This window comes from Dendrobates tinctorius, unplaced genomic scaffold (genome assembly GCF_039654945.1).
Source record: "Dendrobates tinctorius isolate UK_male_01 unplaced genomic scaffold, ASM3965494v1 ptg000232l, whole genome shotgun sequence".
Lineage (NCBI taxonomy): Eukaryota > Metazoa > Chordata > Amphibia > Anura > Dendrobatidae > Dendrobates > Dendrobates tinctorius.
Window position 1 is genome coordinate 12,651,069 of NW_027361899.1, and position 11,995 is coordinate 12,663,063.

The 11,995-nt window shown below is 33.6% G+C and overlaps 1 protein-coding gene across 9 annotated transcripts in view; it reads right to left on the reverse strand.

Moving 5' to 3' along the window:
• RBKS (ribokinase) overlaps positions 1-11,995 on the reverse strand; it is a 108,364-nt gene that overhangs the window by 47,709 nt on the left and 48,660 nt on the right. The window lies entirely within an intron of this gene.

Genomic DNA, 11,995 nt, shown 5'->3' on the forward strand with positions numbered 1-11,995 from the left:
GTATTATAGTAGTTATATTCTTGTATAAAGGAGCAGTATTATAGCAGTTATATTCTTGTACATAGGGGGCAGTATTATAGTAGTTATATTCTTGTACATAGGAGCAGTATTATAGTAGTTATATTCTTGTACATAGGAGCAGTATTATAGTAGTTATATTCCTTTACATAGGAGCAGTATTATAGTAGTTATAGTCTTGTACATAGGAGAAGTATTATAGTTGTTATATTTTTGTACATAGCAGAAGTATTATAGTTGTTATATTCTTGTACATAGGAGCAGTATTATAGTAGTTATATTCTTGTATAAAGGAGCAGTATTATAGTAGTTATATTCTTGTACATAGGAGAAGTATTATAGTTGTTATATTTTTGTACATAGGGGCTGTATTATAGTAGTTATATTCTTGTACATAGCAGAAGTATTATAGTTGTTATATTCTTGTACATAGGAGCAGTATTATAGTAGTTATATTCTTGTACATAAGAGCAGTATTATGGTAGTTATATTCTTGCATAAAGGAGAAGTATTATAGTAGTTATATTCTTGTACATAGGGGCAGTATTAAAGTAGTTATATTCTTGTACATAGGGGCAGTATTATAGTAGTTATAGTCTTGTACATAGGAGCAGTATTATGGTAGTTATATTCTTGTACATAGGAGCAGTATTATAGTAGTTATATTCTTGCATAAAGGAGCAGTATTATAGTAGTTACAGTATATTCTTGTATATAGGAGCAGTATTATAGTAGTTATATTCTTGTACATAGGGGCAGTATTATAGTAGTTATATTCTTGTATAAAGGAGCAGTATTATAGTAGTTATATTCTTGTACATAGGAGAAGTATTATAGTTGTTATATTCCTGTACATAGGGGCCCTATTATAGTAGTTATTCTCTTGTACATAGCAGAAGTATTATAGTTGTTATATTCTTGTACATAGGAGCAGTATTATAGTAGTTATATTCTTGTACATAGGAGCAGTATTATGGTAGTTATATTCTTGCATAAAGGAGCAATATTATAGTAGTTATATTCTTGTACATAGGGGGCAGTATTAAAGTAGTTATATTCTTGTACATAGGGGCAGTATTATAGTAGTTATAGTCTTGTACATAGGAGCAGTATTATGGTAGTTATATTCTTGTACATAGGAGCAGTATTAGAGTAGTTATATTCTTGCATAAAGGAGCAGTATTATAGTAGTTATATTCTTGTACATAGGGAGCAGTATTAAAGTAGTTATATTCTTGCACATAGGGGCAGTATTATAGTAGTTATATTCTTGTATAAAGGAGCAGTATTATAGTAGTTATTTTCTTGTACATAGGAGAAGTATTATAGTTGTTATATTCTTGTACATGGGGCAGTATTATAGTAGTTATATTCTTGTACATAGGAGAAGTATTATAGTTGTTATATTCTTGTACATAGGAGCAGTATTATAGTAGTTATATTCTTATACATAGGAGCAGTATTATGGTAGTTATATTCTTGTACATAGGAGCAGTATTATAGTAGTTATATTCTTGTACATAGGGGCAGTATTATAGTAGTTATATTCTTGTACATAGGGGGCAGTATTATAGTAGTTATTCTCTTGTACATAGGAGCAGTATTATAGTAGTTATATTCTTGTACATAGGGGGCAGTATTATAGTAGTTACAGTGCCTACAAGTAGTATTCAACCCCCTGCAGATTTAGCAGGTTTGATAAGATGCAAATAAGTTAGAGCCTTCAAACTTCACACAAGAGCAGGATTTATTAACAGATGCATAAATCTTACAAACCAAAAAGTTATGTTGCTCAGTTAAATTTTAATAAATTTTAAACATAAAAGTGTGGGTCAATTATTATTCAACCCCTAGGTTTAATATTTTGTGGAATAACCCTTGTTTGCAATTACAGCTAATAATCGTCTTTTATAAGACCTGATCAGGCCGGCACAGGTCTCTGGAGTTATCTTGGCCCACTCCTCCATGCAGATCTTCTCCAAGTTATCTAGGTTCTTTGGGTGTCTCATGTGGACTTTAATCTTGAGCTCCTTCCACAAGTTTTCAATTGGGTTAAGGTCAGGAGACTGACTAGGCCACTCCAACACCTTGATTTTTTGCCTCTTGAACCAGGCCTTGGTTTACTTGGCTGTGTGCTTTGGGTCGTTGTCTTGTTGAAAGATGAAATGAGGACCCATCTTAAGATCCTTGATGGAGGAGCGGAGGTTCTTGGCCAAAATCTCCAGGTAGGCCGTGCTATCCATCTTCCCATGGATGCGCACCAGATGGCCAGGCCCCTTGGCTGAGAAACAGCCCCACAGCACGATGCTGCCACCACCATGCTTGACTGTAGGGATGGTATTCTTGGGGTCGTATGCAGTGCCATCCAGTCTCCAAACATCACGTGTGTGGTTGGCACCAAAGATCTCAATCTTGGTCTCATCAGACCAGAGAACCTTGAACCAGTCTGTCTCAGAGTCCTCCAAGTGATCATGAGCAAACTGTAGACGAGCCTTGACATGACGCTTTGAAAGTAAAGGTACCTTACGGGCTCGTCTGGAATGGAGACCATTGCGGTGGAGTACGTTACTTATGGTATTGACTGAAACCAATGTCCCCACTGCCATGAGATCTTCCCGGAGGTCCTTCCTTGTTGTCCTTGGGTTAGCCTTGACTCTTCGGACAAGCCTGGCCTCGGCACGGGAGGAAACTTTCAAAGGCTGTCCAGGCCGTGGAAGGCTAACAGTAGTTCCATAAGCCTTCCACTTCCGGATGATGCTCCCAACAGTGGAGACAGGTAGGCCCAACTCCTTGGAAAGGGTTTTGTACCCCTTGCCAGCCTTGTGACCCTCCACGATCTTGTCTCTGATGGCCTTGGAATGCTCCTTTGTCTTTCCCATGTTGACCATGTATGAGTGCTGTTCACAAGTTTGGGGAGGGTCTTAAATAGTCAGAAAAGGCTGGAAAAAGAGATAATTAATCCAAACATGTGAAGCTCATTGTTCTTTGTGCCTGAAATACTTCTTAATACTTTAGGGGAACCAAACAGAATTCTGGTGGTTTGAGGGGTTGAATAATAAATGACCCTCTGAATAAACTTTTCACAATTTAAAAAAAAATTAAACAAAGAAATAACATTCTTTTTTGCTGCAGTGCATTTCACACTTCCAGGCTGATCTACAGTCCAAATGTCACAATGCCAAGTTAATTCCGATTGTGTAAACCTGCTAAATCTGTAGGGGGTTGAATACTACTTGTAGGCACTGTATATTCTTGTACATAGGGGGCAGTATTATAGTAGTTATATTCTTGTTCATAGAGGGCAGTATTATAGTAGTCATATTCTTGTACATAGGAGCAGTATTATAGTAGTTATATTCTTGTACATAGGAGCAGTATTATAGTAGTTATATTCTTGTACATAGGAGCAGTATTATAGTAGTTATATTCTTGTATAAAGGAGCAGTATTATAGTAGTTATATTCTTGTACATAGGGGCAGTATTATAGTATTTATATTCTTGTACATAGGGGCAGTATTATAGTAGTTATTCTCTTGTTCATAGGAGCAGTATTATAGTAGTTATATTCTTGTACATAGGGGGCAGTATTATAGAAGTTATATTCTTGTACATAGGGGCAGTATTATAGTAGTTATATTCTTGTATAAAGGAGCAGTATTATAGTAGTTATATTCTTGTACATAGGAGAAGTATTATAGTTGTTATATTCTTGTACATAGGAGCAGTATTATAGTAGTTATATTCTTGTATAAAGGAGCAGTATTATAGTAGTTATATTCTTGTACATAGGGGCAGTATTATAGTATTTATATTCTTGTACATAGGGGCAGTATTATAGTAGTTATATTCTTGTATAAAGGAGCAGTATTATAGTAGTTATATTCTTGTATATAGGAGAAGTATTATAGTTGTTATATTCTTGTACATAGGAGCAGTATTATAGTAGTTATATTCTTGTATAAAGGAGCAGTATTATAGTAGTTATATTCTTGTACATAGGGGCAGTATTATAGTATTTATATTCTTGTACATAGGGGCAGTATTATAGTAGTTATTCTCTTGTACATAGGAGCAGTATTATAGTTATATTCTTGTACATAGGGGGCAGTATTATAGTAGTTATATTCTTGTACATAGGGGGCAGTATTATAGTAGTCATAATCTTGTACATAGGAGCAGTATTATAGTAGTTATATTCTTGTACATAGGAACAGTATTATAGTAGTTATATTCTTGTACATAGGAGCAGTATTATAGTAGTTATATTCTTGTACATAGGGGCAGTATTATAGTATTTATATTCTTGTACATAGGGGCAGTATTATAGTAGTTATTCTCTTGTACATAGGAGCAGTATTATAGTAGTTATATTCTTGTACATAGGGGGCAGTATTATAGTAGTTATATTCTTGTACATAGGGGGCAGTATTATAGTAGTCATATTCTTGTACATAGGAGCAGTATTATAGTAGTTATATTCTTGTACATAGGAACACTATTATAGTAGTTATATTCTTGTACATAGGAGCAGTATTATAGTAGTTATATTCTTGTATAAAGGAGCAGTATTATAGTAGTTATATTCTTGTACATAGGGGCAGTATTATAGTAGTTATATTCTTGTATAAAGGAGCAGTATTATAGTAGTTATATTCTTGTACATAGGAGAAGTATTATAGTTGTTATATTCTTGTACATAGGAGCAGTATTATAGTAGTTATATTCTTGTATAAAGGAGCAGTATTATAGTAGTTAAATTCTTGTACATAGGAGCAGTATTATAGCAGTTATATTCTTGTACATAGGGGGCAGTATTATAGTAGTTATATTCTTGTACATAGGAGCAGTATTATAGTAGTTCTATTCTTGTACATAGGAGCAGTATTATAGTAGTTCTATTCTTGTACATAGGGGCAATATTATAGTAGTTATATTCCTTTACAAAGGAGCAGTATTATAGTAGTTATAGTCTTGTACGTAGGAGAAGTATTATAGTTGTTATATTTTTGTACATAGCAGAAGTATTATAGTTGTTATATTCTTGTACATAGGAGCAGTATTATAGTAGTTATATTCTTGTATAAAGGAGCAGTATTATAGTAGTTATATTCTTGTACATAGGAGAAGTATTATAGTTGTTATATTTTTGTACATAGGGGCTGTATTATAGTAGTTATATTCTTGTACATAGCAGAAGTATTATAGTTGTTATATTCTTGTACATAGGAGCAGTATTATAGTAGTTATATTCTTGTACATAAGAGCAGTATTATGGTAGTTATATTCTTGCATAAAGGAGAAGTATTATAGTAGTTATATTCTTGTACATAGGGGCAGTATTAAAGTAGTTATATTCTTGTACATAGGGGCAGTATTATAGTAGTTATAGTCTTGTACATAGGAGCAGTATTATGGTAGTTATATTCTTGTACATAGGAGCAGTATTATAGTAGTTATATTCTTGCATAAAGGAGCAGTATTATAGTAGTTACAGTATATTCTTGTATATAGGAGCAGTATTATAGTAGTTATATTCTTGTACATAGGGGCAGTATTATAGTAGTTATATTCTTGTATAAAGGAGCAGTATTATAGTAGTTATATTCTTGTACATAGGAGAAGTATTATAGTTGTTATATTCCTGTACATAGGGGCCCTATTATAGTAGTTATTCTCTTGTACATAGCAGAAGTATTATAGTTGTTATATTCTTGTACATAGGAGCAGTATTATAGTAGTTATATTCTTGTACATAGGAGCAGTATTATGGTAGTTATATTCTTGCATAAAGGAGCAATATTATAGTAGTTATATTCTTGTACATAGGGGGCAGTATTAAAGTAGTTATATTCTTGTACATAGGGGCAGTATTATAGTAGTTATAGTCTTGTACATAGGAGCAGTATTATGGTAGTTATATTCTTGTACATAGGAGCAGTATTATAGTAGTTATATTCTTGCATAAAGGAGCAGTATTATAGTAGTTATATTCTTGTACATAGGGAGCAGTATTAAAGTAGTTATATTCTTGCACATAGGGGCAGTATTATAGTAGTTATATTCTTGTATAAAGGAGCAGTATTATAGTAGTTATATTCTTGTACATAGGAGAAGTATTATAGTTGTTATATTCTTGTACATAGGGGCAGTATTATAGTAGTTATATTCTTGTACATAGGAGAAGTATTATAGTTGTTATATTCTTGTACATAGGAGCAGTATTATAGTAGTTATATTCTTATACATAGGAGCAGTATTATGGTAGTTATATTCTTGTACATAGGAGCAGTATTATAGTAGTTATATTCTTGTACATAGGGGCAGTATTATAGTAGTTATATTCTTGTACATAGGGGGCAGTATTATAGTAGTTATTCTCTTGTACATAGGAGCAGTATTATAGTAGTTATATTCTTGTACATAGGGGGCAGTATTATAGTAGTTATATTCTTGTACATAGGGGGCAGTATTATAGTAGTTATATTCTTGTTCATAGAGGGCAGTATTATAGTAGTCATATTCTTGTACATAGGAGCAGTATTATAGTAGTTATATTCTTGTACATAGGAGCAGTATTATAGTAGTTATATTCTTGTACATAGGAGCAGTATTATAGTAGTTATATTCTTGTATAAAGGAGCAGTATTATAGTAGTTATATTCTTGTACATAGGGGCAGTATTATAGTATTTATATTCTTGTACATAGGGGCAGTATTATAGTAGTTATTCTCTTGTACATAGGAGCAGTATTATAGTAGTTATATTCTTGTACATAGGGGGCAGTATTATAGTAGTTATATTCTTGTACATAGGGGCAGTATTATAGTAGTTATATTCTTGTATAAAGGAGCAGTATTATAGTAGTTATATTCTTGTACATAGGAGAAGTATTATAGTTGTTATATTCTTGTACATAGGAGCAGTATTATAGTAGTTATATTCTTGTATAAAGGAGCAGTATTATAGTAGTTATATTCTTGTACATAGGAGCAGTATTATAGTAGTTATATTCTTGCATAAAGGAGCAGTATTATAGTAGTTATATTTTTGTACATAGGGGGCAGTATTATAGTAGTTATATTCTTGTACATAGGAGCAATATTATAGTAGTTATATTCTTGTATAAAGGAGCAGTATTATAGCAGTTATATTCTTGTACATAGGGGGAAGTATTATAGTAGTTATATTCTTGTACATAGGAGCAGTATTATAGTAGTTATATTCTTGTACATAGGAGCAGTATTATAGTAGTTCTATTCTTGTACATAGGGGCAGTATTATAGTAGTTATATTCCTGTACATAGGAGCAGTATTATAGTAGTTATAGTCTTGTACATAGGAGAAGTATTATAGTTGTTATATTTTTGTACATAGCAGAAGTATTATAGTTGTTATATTCTTGTACATAGGAGCAGTATTATAGTAGTTATATTCTTGTATAAAGGAGCAGTATTATAGTAGTTATATTCTTGTACATAGAGGTATTATAGTTGTTATATTTTTGTACATAGGGGCTGTATTATAGTAGTTATATTCTTGTACATAGCAGAAGTATTATAGTTGTTATATTCTTGTACATAGGAGCAGTATTATAGTAGTTATACTCTTGTACATAAGAGCAGTATTATGGTAGTTATATTCTTGCATAAAGGAGAAGTATTATAGTAGTTATATTCTTGTACATAGGGGCAGTATTAAAGTAGTTATATTCTTGTACATAGGGGCAGTATTATAGTAGTTATAGTCTTGTACATAGGAGCAGTATTATGGGAGTTATATTCTTGTACATAGGAGCAGTATTATAGTAGTTATATTCTTGCATAAAAGAGCAGTATTATAGTAGTTATATTCTTGTACATAGGGAGCAGTATTAAAGTAGTTATATTCTTGCACATAGGGGCAGTATTATAGTAGTTATATTCTTGTACATAGGAGAAGTATTATAGTTGTTATATTCTTGTACATAGGAGCAGTATTATAGTAGTTATATTCTTATACATAGGAGCAGTATTATGGTAGTTATATTCTTGTACATAGGAGCAGTATTATAGTAGTTATATTCTTGTACATAGGGGCAGTATTATAGTAGTTATATTCTTGTACATAGGGGGCAGTATTATAGTAGTTATTCTCTTGTACATAGGAGCAGTATTATAGTAGTTATATTCTTGTACATTGGGGGCAGTATTATAGTAGTTATATTCTTGTACATAGGGGCAGTATTATAGTAGTTATATTCTTGTTCATAGAGGGCAGTATTATAGTAGTCATATTCTTGTACATAGGAGCAGTATTATAGTAGTTATATTCTTGTACATAGGAGCAGTATTATAGTAGTTATATTCTTGTACATAGGAGCAGTATTATAGTAGTTATATTCTTGTATAAAGGAGCAGTATTATAGTAGTTATACTCTTGTACATAGGGGCAGTATTATAGTATTTATATTCTTGTACATAGGGGCAGTATTATAGTAGTTATTCTCTTGTACATAGGAGCAGTATTATAGTAGTTATATTCTTGTACATAGGGGGCAGTATTATAGTAGTTATATTCTTGTACATAGGGGCAGTATTATAGTAGTTATATTCTTGTATAAAGGAGCAGTATTATAGTAGTTATATTCTTGTACATAGGAGAAGTATTATAGTTGTTATATTCTTGTACATAGGAGCAGTATTATAGTAGTTATATTCTTGTACATAGGAGCAGTATTATAGTAGTTATATTCTTGCATAAAGGAGCAGTATTATAGTAGTTATATTTTTGTACATAGGGGGCAGTATTATAGTAGTTATATTCTTGTACATAGCAGTATTATAGTAGTTATATTCTTGTATAAAGGAGCAGTATTATAGCAGTTATATTCTTGTACATAGGGGGCAGTATTATAGTAGTTATATTCTTGTACATAGGAGCAGTATTATAGTAGTTATATTCTTGTACATAGGAGCAGTATTATAGTAGTTCTATTCTTGTACATAGGGGCAGTATTACAGTAGTTATATTCCTGTACATAGGAGCAGTATTATAGTAGTTATAGTCTTGTACATAGGAGAAGTATTATAGTTGTTAGATTTTTGTACATAGCAGAAGTATTATAGTTGTTATATTCTTGTACATAGGAGCAGTATTATAGTAGTTATATTCTTGTATAAAGGAGCAGTATTATAGTAGTTATATTCTTGTACATAGCAGAAGTATTATAGTTGTTATATTCTTGTACATAGGAGCAGTATTATAGTAGTTATATTCTTGTACATAAGAGCAGTATTATGGTAGTTATATTCTTGCATAAAGGAGAAGTATTATAGTAGTTATATTCTTGTACATAGGGGCAGTATTAAAGTAGTTATATTCTTGTACATAGGGGCAGTATTATAGTAGTTATAGTCTTGTACATAGGAGCAGTATTATGGTAGTTATATTCTTGCATAAAGGAGCAGTATTATAGTAGTTACAGTATATTCTTGTATATAGGAGCAGTATTATAGTAGTTATATTCTTGTACATAGGGGCAGTATTATAGTAGTTATATTCTTGTATAAAGGAGCAGTATTATAGTAGTTATATTCTTGTACATAGGAGAAGTATTATAGTTGTTATATTCCTGTACATAGGGGCTGTATTATAGTAGTTATATTCTTGTACATAGCAGAAGTATTATAGTTGTTATATTCTTGTACATAGGAGCAGTATTATAGTAGTTATATTCTTGTACATAGGAGCAGTATTATGGTAGTTATATTCTTGCATAAAGGAGCAGTATTATAGTAGTTATATTCTTGTACATAGGGGGCAGTATTAAAGTAGTTATATTCTTGTACATAGGGGCAGTATTATAGTAGTTATAGTCTTGTACATAGGAGCAGTATTATGGTAGTTATATTCTTGTACATAGGAGCAGTATTATAGTAGTTATATTCTTGCATAAAGGAGCAGTATTATAGTAGTTATATTCTTGTACATAGGAGAAGTATTATAGTTGTTATATTCTTGTACATAGGGGCAGTATTATAGTAGATTTATTCTTGTACATAGGGGCAGTATTATAGTAGTTATATTCTTGTACATAGGGGACAGTATTATAGTAGTTATATTCTTGTACATAGGAGAAGTATTATAGTTGTTATATTCTTGTACATAGGAGCAGTATTATAGTAGTTATATTCTTATACATAGGAGCAGTATTATGGTAGTTATATTCTTGTACATAGGAGCAGTATTATAGTAGTTATATTCTTGTACATAGGGGGCAGTATTAAAGTACTTATATTCTTGTACAGAGGTGCAGTATTATAGTAGTTATATTCTTGTACATAGGGGGCAGTATTATAGTAGTTATATTCTTGTACATAGGGGCAATTTTTATTGTATAAAACCAACAAATACAATTAAAATAAACAGAATTCTTCCTTAATACAAAATATAAATTCTCATGAATGCATCAGACAATAATTATACAACTAAATTAATACATTAGGAATAAAGGTAACTTAGAGTTCACTCCTGTGGAAGGAAGAATATGAAATAAACACTTTTAGTAACACGATCATGTTATTATCCCACGGACACATTCCTCCATAGTTTCTCATTACTCTGACTTTTCTTTATCTCTATCGCTCTTATCCATCTGAGCTCGGACAGTATCTTTGTGGCTGCGGTGACGGGATGGAAGGGCTCGCTGTGGAGGGACACTCGGGTTCTCATGTGCCAGTGGTAATACTTAATGGTGGTAATGATCAGGTACATTGTCCCCCTGTCGATGTTACCGTCAGTGGATGGGACTCCATAGATAATGTCAGGGTAATTCAGGGACAGCAGTCTGGGGATTTTCAGCTTGGTCGATACTTCCGTCCATATTTCCCTACCTCCCCAGCAATCACAAATAAAATGCTCCATGGTTTCCTCCTGATGACAACCAATGGGACAGTTCCGATCCGAAACACTTAAATATTTTAAGTTCCCCCTCACAAAGTTTCCCATGTAGCGACAGCCAGGCAATGTCAAAAAAACTTTGCTGGAACTCGCCTCCCGTTGAGGAACCGGAGACTGTCCTGAAGGGTCCTGGTGGCACAATCTCTTAGGGCCAGTGGAGAGTAGAAGAAAGTCCTACATATATGAGCACACAGATCTTTCCTCGTATTACTCTCAATGTAAGACTTCTCCAGTCCCCACTTCCTGACACACTTCAGACCATATTCCAGATACTGGGGGAGGTGGTCACCTGTCCATCTCCTCCTCTTGAGACTGCCGCCTCGCACCCAAGATTCCACAAAAGGCAATATCCAATACCTGATACTATTCGCCCACAGGGAGCTACTGTTTGAATCCATGCTCCCAAAATTTACTTTCAGAAACAAGGAGTCAAAGAAAACCCTTGGATTTAACATATCCAGCCCGCCCTCACTCCGCCGTAGGTACGTTATTCCCCTCTTTATCAGGTTCATCCTGTTCCCCCACAAGAGCTGGAAGAACAGGCTGAGGAGCCTCGCCGAGAAGGATTCTGGCAAAGGAAAAACGACAGAGACATACAAGAAGACGGGGACCAGGTACGTCTTCAACATAGCAACCCTTTCTCTGTAAGTCAGCCTCCAGTTCTTCCATCGCTGAACCTTTGCATTTCCGGTCTCCAATTTTTCCTCCCAATTTAGGCTGGCATTATCTTCCCTCCCAAATTTCACCCCTAAGATCTTAATATGGGTGGAGGCCTTAACAAACTGCGGCAGATCAAAGTCTGGGTCAGATTGCAATGTCCACAGAGCTTGACTCTTCTCAAGGTTGACCAGAGACCCGGAGACCTCTGAGTAACTTCTGATGGCCGCAGATAACATCTGCACCTCATGAGGATTAGATATCACCAGCGTCACATCATCCGCGTAGGCAACCACCTTCAGAGGCAAGCAGTGGGGGACCGGCACCCCCCAAAAGTTACACTCCTGCAGTGACCTCAGAAACGGGTCTATGGCAAAAAC